The sequence below is a fragment of the Mus caroli genome, chromosome 5, assembly GCF_900094665.2.
Source record: "Mus caroli chromosome 5, CAROLI_EIJ_v1.1, whole genome shotgun sequence".
In the NCBI taxonomy this organism is placed as follows: Eukaryota; Metazoa; Chordata; class Mammalia; order Rodentia; family Muridae; genus Mus; species Mus caroli.
The window spans coordinates 79,814,920-79,828,270 of NC_034574.1; the positions used below are offsets into that span (position 1 = coordinate 79,814,920).

A 13,351-nucleotide genomic window follows, 5' to 3' on the forward strand; every position below is an offset into this window, starting at 1 on the left:
GGACCAAGGGCCTCCCCTCTTACTGATGCCAGATAAGGCCATCCTCTGGTACATATGCAGCTGGAGCCATGAGTCCTCAGTCCAGGGTTTTTGATTGTTTGTTTGTTTGGTTGGTTGGTTGGTTGGTTGGCTTTTCAAGACAGGGTTTCTCTGTATATCCCTGACTGTCCTGAAACTCACTCTATAGACCAGACTGGCCTGGAATTCAGAAATCTGCTTGTCTCTGTTTCCCAAGTGCTGGGATTAAAGGCGGGAGCCACCACTGCCTGCCCTGACATCCGGTTTTAAAGTACTTTTAATTTAAAAAATAAGAACATCACTTTTATGAGCCAAATTTAGATTTATTAGGTAAAAATAAACGGCAGGGTTTATTAAGATAGAATATATTATACAGTAAGTTCTAAGCACAGGCATTAAAAATAATTAACATTTAAGAACATTAATATGTACCTAAGGCAAGAGATCTTCTTCAGTAAAAATGTAGGGCCACAAGGTGTTGATTGTAAATAACTAACCAGAAGACAAATATATATAAATTATTATCTAAATTGGAATGCATTAACTATTCAAGATTCAATGCTACAAAATCTTTGCTTTATTTTTAAATTTTATTTGCCTAAAATTTACACAAAAATCAGAGTGGAGAGATGTCTCAGTGGTTAAGAGCACTGACTGCTTTCCCAGAGGTCCTGAGTTCAATTCCCAACAACCACAAGGCTCATAACTATCTGTAATGGGATCCATTGCCCTCTTCTGATGTGTCTGAAGATAGCCACAGTGTATTTATAAAATAAATAAATAAAATTAAAAAATAAAATAAATAAATCTTTTTAAAAAGTTTACACAAAATCTTGTTACCTTTGAAAGTTATTTTTCTTTTATTAATTTCTCCACCCCTAATCAACACCAGTGAACATGAGAAGGCTTCTGGGAGAGAAAGAATAATATTTCTGTAAATGGATGGGTCCTTGTACACTGACCACACTCCAACAGATGTGTCCACACCTATATTGTAGCATAAATTGGAAGATGACGATGACGACGATGATGACTATGATGATGAGGGGATGTCTTTTTTATTTTCTTGTGTTGAAATTAGATTGGTTTGCATATAATAGATCCTGATTATGGTTTTCCTTCCCTCTACCTCCTCCCAGTTCCTCAGCACCTCCCCTCCCATTTGGATCAAATTCTTTTCTGTCCCTCATTACAAAACCAAAATGGTTCAAAGGGATAATAATAAGATAAAACATAGTATACTAAGATAAAATAAGCACATTGGAATAGAGCAAAATGAACAAACAGGAAAGAAAAGAGGTCAAAAAAGGCACAAGAGATAGATAAAGACACAGAGACGGTCCTGGGTTCTAGAAGAAAGCAGGTTAAGCAAGCCATGGGAAGCAAGCCAGTAAGCACCACTCCTTCACGGACTTTTTGACAGCTCCTGCTTCCAGGTTCCTGCCCTATTTGAGTTCCTGTACTGACTTCCTTTAGTGATTAAACAGTGATATGGAAGCATAAGCCAAATAAACCCTTTCCTCCTCAAACTGCTTTTGACAATGGTGTTTTATAACAGAGATAGTAACACTATCTACAATAGAACGTGTGCCCACTTCTTTCATCTCTGGGACCCCATTATGCACTCTGCCTCAATTCTGTGAGTTCATATATACGCCGATCCTGTAGAGTTTAGATGGCTCGGTTTCCTTGATATCCTCCATCCCTTTTTCTCTTACACTCTTTGAGTCTCCTCTTCTGCAGCGTTCCTTTACCCCTGTAGGGAGGGATCTTATGGAGACGTCCCATTTATGGCTAAGGGTTCTGAGATCTAAGGTCTCTCATTCTCTGCATATTTTCTGGCTATGGGCGTATATATTTGTTTGTAACTACTGCAGGAGGAATCATCTCTGATGATGGCTGAGCAGGGCACTGATCTATGAGTACAGCAGAATGTCAATGGGAGTCCTTTTATTGATCTGTTCCTGTAGAAGATCAGTAGTACTTGGTTTTACCCTAGGTCCCTGGACTACCTAGTCTCAGGTGCTATTTACAAGGAAATGGATCGAACTAGAAAAAAAATTAGCCTAACTGAGGTAACCTAGACCTAGAAAGACAAGTATGATATATACTCATTTATATGAAGATATTAGTTGTTAAGTCAAGATAACCAAACTATAATCTATAGAAGCTCAGATATTAGGTATGGAGTAAGCAATAAGAGATGACAAATCTTGTTAGAAAAGGTAAATAGAATAGACAGTTATGGATGGATTGTGGGGGAGCTGAAACAAAAGGATCAAGTTGGGGCAGAGAGACAAGGGAGATAATACAAGGACAGACAGCTAAAATTTAAAGGGAAGTATGGAAACCTCATATAGTAGAAGCTTCCTAAAGTATATACATATATGAAGGTGATCTAAATAAAATAACACACACACACACAAAGGAGAGGAGACAGAGCCCCAACTGACCATCTCTTGTCACCAAACGAAGCTTCCAGTACTGGGTTTGGGTTACATCTGAGTGAGGTGTTGGCCAAAGGGGTCCCACGGAAATCTTGGCAACAAGTGAGTCTGAAGAGAGTTACTGTGTATTCATGTAAATAAAATAAATAGTTCTTTAAAAAAAAAATTACCTCACAAATAAAATGTCATACAAGAAAGGTACATCAGGATTGTTGATTATAAGTTCAAAGTAATCATTTTATGTGTATTTCATTCTATAATCTCATTATAAGTTTAAAGCAACAGTTTTGTGTGTTCATGGCCTTCCTTTATCATGGGGCACACCTGTTGCCTTATCCTTGGTCCTGACCTAGAATGAATGTTTTCTTTGATCATTAATTTGTTCCAGACCTATTTTTCTTCCTAGTGCAAAGTGTGTCCTTGTAACATATGAAAGCTCATTGAATTCCTTCTCATGAAGCATTTATTTGCTTGTCTATGAGGAGGGGGAACATTCTATTCTTGACTCTAACTTTATTAGAGGATCGGCATACATCATCTTTCCTGCAAAACAATTTTAACTATCTCCTTAAACTTTTTAATCAGTTATTCTAACTTCCTAGAATTATTTGAATCGAATCAGGAATTCTATAAAATCATTAATTCATCTAAACAGCATTAATGCATGAAAGTTCATCTTCTGTGTTTTCTGCAGGAAATTTGTCAATAGAGCGAGCTAATATCCAGGAACTAATCATAACAGAGTATAGGCAGAAAGGGTCTTTCTTTGCCCAATCACATCATGTCCAAACAATGAGGAATAAAGCAATGGCAAGAGTGGAAAAGCATATCAGTAGCAAGAAGCAATCCTGGGATGAAGTTCCTGGGGTCCATGGCTCTTCATATTGCATCCATTGCATCCATGCACAACGGTGGGCCATCTCCAGGAAGCTCACTTGCTTGTCACAGCCTTTCCCACATGGCTTCTACCAGGAACCCATACCCAACATTGCTTGGCTGATCAAGATATGTCTTTTTTTCCCCTGCAGTTCTGAGGCATGAACCAGTGGTCTCATGCTACTAAGCAAATACTCTTCTACTGATTGATACCCTTATTCTGACACATGCCAATTGACTAAAGGTTGATGTCTTATGTAAGGAATCATATTTTTTAGCATTTTTAATGCTTGAAATGTACTTGAAGTTAGAAAGGAGAAACCTAGACTAGTGTCCAGGGCCTTTGTGATGAAATAACTTGAAATGTAGAGCTACACATCATAAACAGGAGTAGCTACCATATGGGAACATATGTAGACCTTTTTTCATTTGACATCCCATTATTCTCCATTAGTCAGCCTGATTAGCTGTGCTTCCTCTATCACCACCTCAGAGGAGTTCCTCATGGTTAGGTGTGTCTCTTTCTGAATTATGCAATGAGTCCCCACCTCACATCTTACCTCTCAAGCCAAATGCCGTTGCCACCTCATTCTCCTATTGATAATCAGAACAGGAATAAAAGTCCTTCTGAATACTGGTGCCACAGTGGTCTCTTAATAATAGAGTCATCAAAACAATCAATTAAATCAGAAAATAAATTGAAATTTAAGCCACTTAATTCATAACCATTTAACGTCCAATGTGTTTAAGTACTGTACTGGGTTCTGAGGTTAAGAAGAAGAAGAGCTCATTTTTTTATGCTGCAGGAAGGCAATAAGGATTTTCCATTTGCTTGCATAATCAAAAGGCTAAGACATGGACAGAAGTAGAGGCTGTCCCTATCTGACAGAACACCACAGCTCTGTGAAGGGAGTGTAGTTATTTTCTAATCCATAAATTCATGTTATCAGACTCTGTAGTGTAAGAAGCTCCCAACCTTAGAAATCATTTTGTTTAAGGCAAATCATATTTTATAACTGAATAAGAGAAAATGTTTGTTTTTCCTATGGACTGGAGAGTTGTCACTCACCCCTTGTCCTGTATTGTGAGAGTACCATACTCATGAGAGAGTTCTATAAATCCACAAAGGGGAATCCATTTTATGTTTCATATTCAATAGGACTTTACACAATTTAGTACTTATCAGTCAATTTTAGATTTTTACACTGTCCTTTGTAACATTGTCTCTCCTTAAAGTCATGGCTTCTGTCCCTTCTAGCCACAGTAACCCTAATGATTTTCTTAATCTCAAAACCGTAGTCACCACGCAGTAATGATTTCTTAAATGAATAATGTATTGACCCTTGGAGGTTCTGGGTCTTTACTAGTTACTGTTGTGTTGCTATGATAAAACATCATAGCCGGGCAACTTCTAGAAGGAAGAGTTTATTTGCACTTATGGTTACAGGAAGGCAAGGGTCTCTGGTGGCAGGAAGCCACAGCTATGGCAGCAGGAACAGTTGAGAACTCACATCTTAAACTACAAACAGGAAGGAGAAAGAGTCCATTTGAAATGGTGCCAGTCTTTAAATTCTCAAATCCCACCTCCAGTGACATCCTCCCTCCAATAAGATCACACCTCCTAAACCTCCCAAACAGAACCATCAACTTGGGATCAAGTATTCAAATGTCCAAGACTAAGGGGAGCAGATCTCATGCAAACCCTGCAGGGTCTGTGGTCCTCTAGCTAGGCACCGTACTAAGGTTGACTAGGTCAAGTGTCTATTGGGTGAGGAAAGTGAAAATCAATCTTGCAGTGAAACGTGCTATCAGATGATGTCCAGAGCAGAAAAACAAGAGTACTAAATTCAGCCCAAAGCCCTCAAAGAAAATGGGGTCTTCAAAACCAAAGAAGAAAGTCAAAGCTTTAAGTAGGGAGACATTTCCAGACTGTGCCTCTTAAACTGGGGACGCTGTGTTGACAGGAGTGTTTGACGGGATACCTCAGAGGACAAGAAGCTGCAAGCCTAACATGGATCATGTCTCAGTCGCATCAGATTTGATCAGTGGTAAGTGTATCTGAAACACTCTTTCTATTCACGTTTCAGGTAAGGCGAGAATTTACATATTTCAGATATAAAAATAACTATGCCTCTTGCACTCAGGCCCATACAGTAAAGAACTGCCAGATCTCCTTGAGTTTGGGTTTGTTACACTGTACAAATGCTTGAGCCACACAGTTAAAGTATTAAAAGAAAACTAAATCTTCTAGGAAACAGATGAAACACAGTTTGAAAAGGGCCTTGTATAGCTGAGAGAAAGACCATCAGGCTAGTCTCAGCTAAATGGCATCATTTTGCCCTAAGGTACATCCTGTGAGTGAGAAACTGTTAACATGCTACTAGATCTAAACTTCTTTCTAACTAAAATCAGAAGTTATTCCTTAACTATGAACTACTTAAAGCAAGATTTGCTAAAAACTTGGTAAGTATTGAAGTTGGCTCATATGTATGGTAGGGTTCATATATCTATTGCCTTCATTTTCTTTAATTTACTTAAAAATTTTCATACCAAAAGATTAAAGAAAGAAAACAATGCATGCTGATGTACCAAAGAGTGTTATATACATATAAAAGGCAGAATTTAAAAGACAAACATGATTCATTGTCTAGATACTAGCATATTCCCGCACTAGTTTTATAGCTATTCATTGATAAAGATGGGTAGACACTAAATATCTATAAGAAATACAGTTTGAGAGTTCAGATATTACATTGTAGTATAATTTTCAAGAACACCCATTAATATGTATAGGTTAGATAGAGACTTTTTAAGTTGTGTATAACAATATCAATGTGTCCTGCCTTCTTCTTCATCAGTAGACAATATGTTGAATTTTGAAATTAACCTTAGTTGAATGATAAGTCTGACATCTGTAAAATTATATTTCCTTAGCTATTATCAGTTGAAAATTGTCTCCGTAAGTATATGAATAAGAAAACACATAATTATACACAATTGCACCTGAAATCAAAGTTTTACCTGTTTCAGGAACCAGCATTGAGTTGACATGATGTTTGGGGTGGCAGAACAGAGGGACAAATAGAACCTGGCTTCTTGATGTCATTGTTTCACTGTAAAATTAACCAATCTCGAAGCTCACCCTTCCTCTGCACTGGGTTAATTTTATTAGTATACAAATAGAGAACTCACCTTAATTCATATTGTATCAAATACTCTTTCACATGCTACCCAAACTATCTGATAATTATACAGTTATTCTTTTGGTCCACTTGGTTTCTTCTCATGAACATCTTTTCAGGTCAGTAAATTCAATTCTGTAGGCTTTTTTAAATCCCTTAGTAGTATTTAACTGTGTACTCATGTATTCTGGCAACACTAATATTTATATCAAAAGAATGAAAAATATTCTTTGTGTGTGTGTGTGTGTGTGTGTGTGTGTGTGTGTGTGTGTGTGTGTGTGTGTGCGAGAGAGAGAGAGAGAGAGAGAGAGAGAGAGAGACAGAGACAGAGAGACAGAGACAGAGAGAGAGAGAATATGTATGCCACACAGAAGAGGGTTAGAATCCCTAAAGCTATAGTTATAGCTCTTGTGAGCTGTCCAACATGGTGACTAAGATTCAAACTCTGGTACTGTGGAGGGGCACCTAACCACTGAGCCATCTATTCAGGCCTAGAATAAAGATTTTAATGGTGGACCTATTAAGGACACAGTCCTAGTATCAGTAGAATTATATATCTCTTCATATTAGTGCTTTTTTCCTTCAGAAATATATCACTAGACAGTTTTGTCATTATGTAACTACTACAGTATGGGCATACATAAACCAAAGTCAGTCTCTTATTGTGGCCTCTTCAAGGAATTCAGAGATACTAAAAATACAGCATCTATGAGGTTATTACAGGCATGACATAACAGAATATTTTATAGCAATCATTTTTAATAAATAAGAGTGACATCTAAAAAAAAAATAACAAAAATCCAGTCTATTTAAATTTTTAAAAAAAGGTAATGTGTACTGTTCATGATTGTATGTGATCTGCTGGAACTACAATAGTTTTGCTGACTCAGACCTCACCTCAAACACATGGGTAACATGTTTCACTGATGTTACTATAAAGCTATGATGTCATACAAGCCACATGAGTTTGTCAGCTCCATTCTAGTCTCAAGATTATATATCTGTCCAGTCATTGCCCAGAAAATTGATACACATCTATGCTTTTCATTAAATAATCATTACAAAGAAAATGATATTCATGTGCTCAAAATCATTTTATCCAAGTCAATGGTCTAGCATTAATATAGTGCTTTATTCTTTTTTTTTTTTTTTTTTTTTTTTTTTTGGTGTTTTCGAGACAGGGCTTCTCTGTGTAGCCCTGGCTGTCCTGGGAACTCACTCTGTAGACCAAGTTGGCCTCAAACTCAGAAATCCGCCTGCCTCTGCCCCCCAAGTGCTGGGATTAAAGGTGTGCGCCACCATGCCCGGCTAGTGCTTTATTCTTATGAGTTCACAGCCTTATATACAGTCTAACCAGGGAAAAGGGTACCATAATTTAGTAATAGAACAAATTTGACACAGGATACAGGATACTGAGAGAAGTTCCTCCTGACTGATTCATGCCAGGGGATGTATTGGTCATAGGAAATTTGTCATGATTATTTCCCTGACATACATATGTGTCACTCCAAAAGTTAAGAAAGTAACGACTCACAAAGGAACAGGCACTCCGGCTATTAGAAGAAAAGGTGACTTTTTGAAAACTTGCATTGACAGGTCTTAACTTTAGTATGTGGTGTTTGCCAATTACCTTTGACTGGCTCTCAAAGAAGTGTGGTTGCATTACCAGATTAAGGTTAACATTATCTATCAGGATAATTCATTGACTGTAGCATTTCTGTTGTTAAGGATTCCCAATATGGTAAAGAAAATGGAAAAGAAATAGTTCAGCTGTGTTTTAAGTTATTAAAGGAAGCATCGTATAAAATACCTTATTGTAACAAAAAGAACATGATTGTACCATAACTACTAAAAATGAGTACTCTAAACTAGATTCTACTTGTATCGTTTTCTTATGGTTACCTTCTCTTTTTTTTTTTCAGAGCTTTTAATTTTATTTTATCTGTGTGAGTGTATTGTGTACATGTGTATATGGGAAACATGTGCATTCCTGATGCCATGTAGGGTTGGAAGAAGGGATCAGATTCCCAGGAACTGCATTTGAGGGTGTCTTGAAGCTACCCTGTGGATACTGGAAACCGAACCTGGGTCCTGTACAAACACAAACATAATTAATTGCTGAGCCATCCCTCCAGTACCCATTATTACCTTTAATACTCCATCAGAGCACTAAAATGTGTCCTTTTAAGTTTCATAAAAAGACAAATTAGTTTTATGTTATGTTATTCCCTTTGTTAGGGTGAGATAGTGCTACAGAATTGTGAAGGATCCTAATCCAGATTTTCTTATGAAAACAGAACATTCACGTAAAAAAAAAAACAACATAGCTAATTGTATGATCTTTTCTTCAAGTAACACATACCTACCTAAAGACACATACACATTCCAAAAGCACCCTCACTGATAATCATTCTTGCACTACCAAAAGACACCCCTCTTCTCCAATGAGAAATTACATAAAATCATACACACACACACACACAGACTAGATTTTTCACAATATCAGGAGCTCAGTGGTCTTCAGCTCACCTATGGGATTCTTAAACCCCCTCAACACACATCAGTTACATGCTAATGTGAAGCTCCACCACACCACAGTCTGATTACACGACCAGTTTCCATGTTCTTTTGATCAAGGTCTCAATGAGGATTGTAAGAAACAACAAAAGAAGAAATTTTCAAGGAGAAATCATCTGCAAAGTTATTTTTGCAAATGTGTGGAGGTAACAACTAAGAAAAGAAAAAAATTGTGTCTAAAAGTCAAGGTTCCATAGTAACTGAGCTATTGCTCCTAGGCTAGAAACAACCAACGAGGAAGTCTTTGGGCTGAAAATGAGCAATGACCCTCAGTTGAGGAACACAAGAATCAGTTTTATCACTAGTCAGCCTTAAGATGACCATCCTGCTATTGGTGACCTGACTGTCTGGTGTACAATGGGGTCTTCTCATTGGCTGATTGAAAGTCCTCCTTAGAATGGGGAACAAAATATCCATGGAAGGAGTTACAGAGACAAAGTTTGGAGCTGAGATGGGAGGAAAGACTACCCAGAGACTGCCCCACCCAGGGATCCATCCTATAATCAGCCACCAAACACAGACACTATTGCATATGCCAGAAAGATTTTGCTGAAAAGACCCTGATATAGCTGTCTCTTGTGAGGCTATGCCAGTGCCTGGCAAATATAGAAGTGGATGCTCACAGTCATCTATTGAATGGAACACAGGGTCCCCAATGGAGGAGCTAGAGAAAGTACCCAAGGAGCTGAAGGGGTCTGCAATCCTATAGGAGGAACAACAATATGAACTAACCAGAGCTCCCAGGAACTCGTGTTTCTAGCTGCATATGTAGCAGAAGATGGCCTAATCGGCCATTAGTGGAAAGAGAGGCCCTTAATCTTGCAAAGATTATATGCCCCAGTACAGGGGATGCCAGGGCCAGGAAGCTGGAATGGGTGGGCTGGGGAGCAGGGAGAAGGGGGAGTGTATAGGGGACTTTTGGGATAGCATTTGAAATGTAAATGAAGAAAATAGCACATAAAAAATTGTTTGTTTAAAAAAAAAAAGAAGAAGAAGAAGAAGAAGAAGAAGTGAAAGAACCTAGTGGGGAAACCCCCACTCAATTCCCATTCAGCGCACACCCAAGAATCAGGAACAGATGGCCACCTTGATGTAAAAGCATGAGGTAGTTTAATGACGGAGCTCCAGGCCAACACATATCTCCCACAAGAGACAGAGGTGTTGACCACATAGTGGAGCCATATGGCGGAGCTCCGGGTTGAAACATATCTCACGCAGGAGACAGTGATTTCGACCACAAGGCTTGGAAGCTAGGGGATTTTATAGAAAAAGGGTGGGGCTGGGGGAGGAATTGACTCGGTTTCACATGATTGGTCCATTTAAACATTAACAGACTGTCAGAAGGGCGGGAGATAGGGAGGCACTAGGCCAGTCAGGACATGTAACGATAGGCCTGCCCAGGCATGTCCTGGCCTGTTCTGCTATGTTCTCAGCCCCAGGTTTCAAAGCTCACAAACAACTCTTTGGGCTATTTGACATAAATTACATGAATCACAGGTCTCAAGTTTTTTTTCCTTTCATTTCCCTCTTCTTCTACTAAGTAATTCTAATCTTAGAATTTTAGAAGTCTATATTTCTATGTGGAGAATAGAAATTAACAGAATTAAGAAGGGATAGTAAGCAGAACTAGGCAGGGACCCTTCTAGTAAGGCTTGAGGGTCTGGGCATGATCTAGGTGTACATGGGTCAGATCTCTGGCTGTAACTGGTGAGATGTCTTTTGTGGTACCCGGCTCGTTTGCTGTAGCCAATTGTGACCAGCCTTTTTTCTGTACCACCTGCAAGCCTTTTAACTTAGCACACAGATTATTATTACAACAACATGTAGGTTTAAACACATCATTTAAGACAGTGATGAACANGGGAGCCCCATAAAGGATCTTAAAAAGAGTAAGGCTGAATCAAAAGGGGAGTATTTCTAGTTTTAAATTGGGCATGGGGAAGGAGCACTAAGTCTGCACCAGTCTCTTTTAGAATTTTATTTATCTTTTTTACCTGTCCTGAGCTTTGGAGCCTGTATGCACAATGTAACTTCTAACCATTCTCGAATATCTTGGCCATTTCCTGATTTACCTGGGCAACAAAGGCAGGTCCATTACCTCGGGAAGTTTTCTTTTAGGATCTTCTTGGCTATCACATTGATCGTCTCAGTTCTGGTAGGAAAAGCTTTTATCCATCTTGAAACGGTGTCTATAAACACTAAGTACTTGTTGCCATATCTAGCTGGCTTAATTTTTGTAAATTTTACCTCATTATAGCACAGGCCTTGTAGCTTTTGACTATTTTTTCTGTCAAGTCAGAGCATCCTGTAACATAGTAGTCAAAGGACCTAACCACACCTTTTAATTTCTTGGTCCCCAGGTGGGTCAAGCAATGTCCATAACTTGATAGTGTTCAGGGGTGTATCTAAAGCTGGTCTCTCTGACATCATAATAATCTTTAGGCTCCTTGACTGCCAGGATCATTGTTCTTTGGGCCACATGTTTGGCGGTTAGATTTGCCATCTGGTTTCCTTTAGCCACAGCATCTTAGGTCCTTCTCTGCAGATGTCAACAGCCCTCTTTGTATCAAAGTCACAAGTTCAGCTTTTTGGGCCGACGTCCCTTTAGGGAGACTGCTGGCCTAGATCACTTGCTTTCTGTTCACCACCGTACTGCTGTCCCCACCTTCTGCTTACCTTCAACCTCGAGGCTACTGCCATCAGTGTACCAGCTCGAACTCTCTGGCCAAGGCTGATCTGATCCTTTAGATCATTTTGAGTACCAGTTTCTTCTGCCAGAATGTCAACGCAGTGATGAGTAGATGAAGTCTTAGGCAGTAGTGTAGTGAGATTGAGGACAGCAGGTGGGGCGAAGGTCACTCGTTCAGTCAACAAAAAGCTCTGATGTGTCACAGGAGCGTTGGTTGTCATCCATCAGTCAGGGGGCTTTCAGATAATGCTTTTAAGAGTGTGGGATGCCACTACAGTTATTTGCTGTCCCAAAGTGAGCTTATTAGCATCTTTGACAAGCAGAGCTATGGCAGCAATAGCTTACAGGCAAGAAACCCACCCGCTGGCAACAGGGTCTAACTTCTTGGATAGGTAAGCCACTGGCCTTTTTCAAAGTCTCAAAGTCTGAGTAAGGATTCCTCTGGTGACCCGTGATCTCTCTTCCACATAAAGAGTGAAAGGCTTGGTTAGGTCAGGCAAAGGCTGGCCATCAGTAGGGCCTTTTTTATCTTTTTAAAGGCTTTCTGGTGATCTGGGGTCCACACAAACACTTCCCCTTCCTTGGTTAGGGGGTACAATGGGCAGCTAAGGTCACCAACCCAGGTATTTAGAGTCTGTAGAAGCCAGTGGTACCCAAGAATTTTTTTACTTGCCTTGGTGTAGTTGGGGTGGGGATCCGAGTTACAGTCTTTTTTCTAGCTTTCTTTAGCCACTACTTCTCGTCTTGAAGGGTGTATCCCAAATAAGTAACTTCAATCTGACACAGCTGAGCCTTTTTAGTTGAGGCTCGGTCTTCTGTTGTCCAGATTTTCTGTCTAGATTTTGTCTTTTTTCTTTCTCCTATCACTGTGGCCAAGATTCTAGTCAAATTTCTCTCTTGTCTACGATCCCTCTTGTCTTCTCTTTTTTCTGCCTCTCGCCTGCCTCTCTCTCTCTCTCTCTCTCTCTCTCTCTCTCTCTCTCTCTCTCTCTCTCTCTCATAATATGTCTTCTACTCTAAATATTTATTTGGGGCATCTCTTTCATCTCAGACCTCTCTAATCTTTTTCATCTCTATTTTTACTATTATTTATCTCTCCTGAGTCTGCTAAAGCTTTGCTCTTTCTTACAGTCTAAGCTCACCTTTTTCTAGACCTCTATACCCATTTGTTAGAGCCTGGTGATTAGACTCATAGGTGCTCCTTACCTGGGAAAGTAGTTTTAAGTGGGCAGATGTCTCCCTCGATGGTTAGCAGCTTAGGGTGGGGCCGCCCTAGAAGAGAAAACATGTGGGGAAGGGAAAGGAAGGCAGCTCTCACAGCTGGCTGCACCGGGCCAACTCCGGTTGCTTTCTGTTTCACCACCGTACTGCTATCCCCTCCTTCTGCTTACCTTCAACCTCGAGGCTACTGCCATCAGTGTACCAGCTCGAACTCTCTGGCCAAGGCTGATCTGATCCTTTAGATCATTTTGAGTACCAGTTTCTTCTGCCAGAATGTCAACGCAGTGATGAGTAGATGAAGTCTTAGGCAGTAGTGTAGTGAGATTGAGGACAGCAGGTGG

The 13,351-nt window shown here is 39.6% G+C and overlaps 1 long non-coding RNA gene across 2 annotated transcripts; it reads right to left on the bottom strand.

The window, feature by feature from the left end:
* Positions 1-10,628: 10,628 nt before the first annotated feature.
* Positions 10,629-13,345, bottom strand: LOC110294666. 2 transcript variants are annotated; one of them, XR_002377961.2, is made up of 3 exons: positions 13,181-13,345; positions 12,996-13,061; positions 10,629-12,038 (listed from the first exon to the last, which is right to left on the bottom strand). It is a non-coding gene; the product is annotated as an uncharacterized LOC110294666 (long non-coding RNA). The 2 variants fall into 2 exon arrangements; XR_003836650.1 differs by having other exon boundaries at positions 10,629-12,073.
* Between the last annotated feature and the right edge of the window lie 6 nt (positions 13,346-13,351).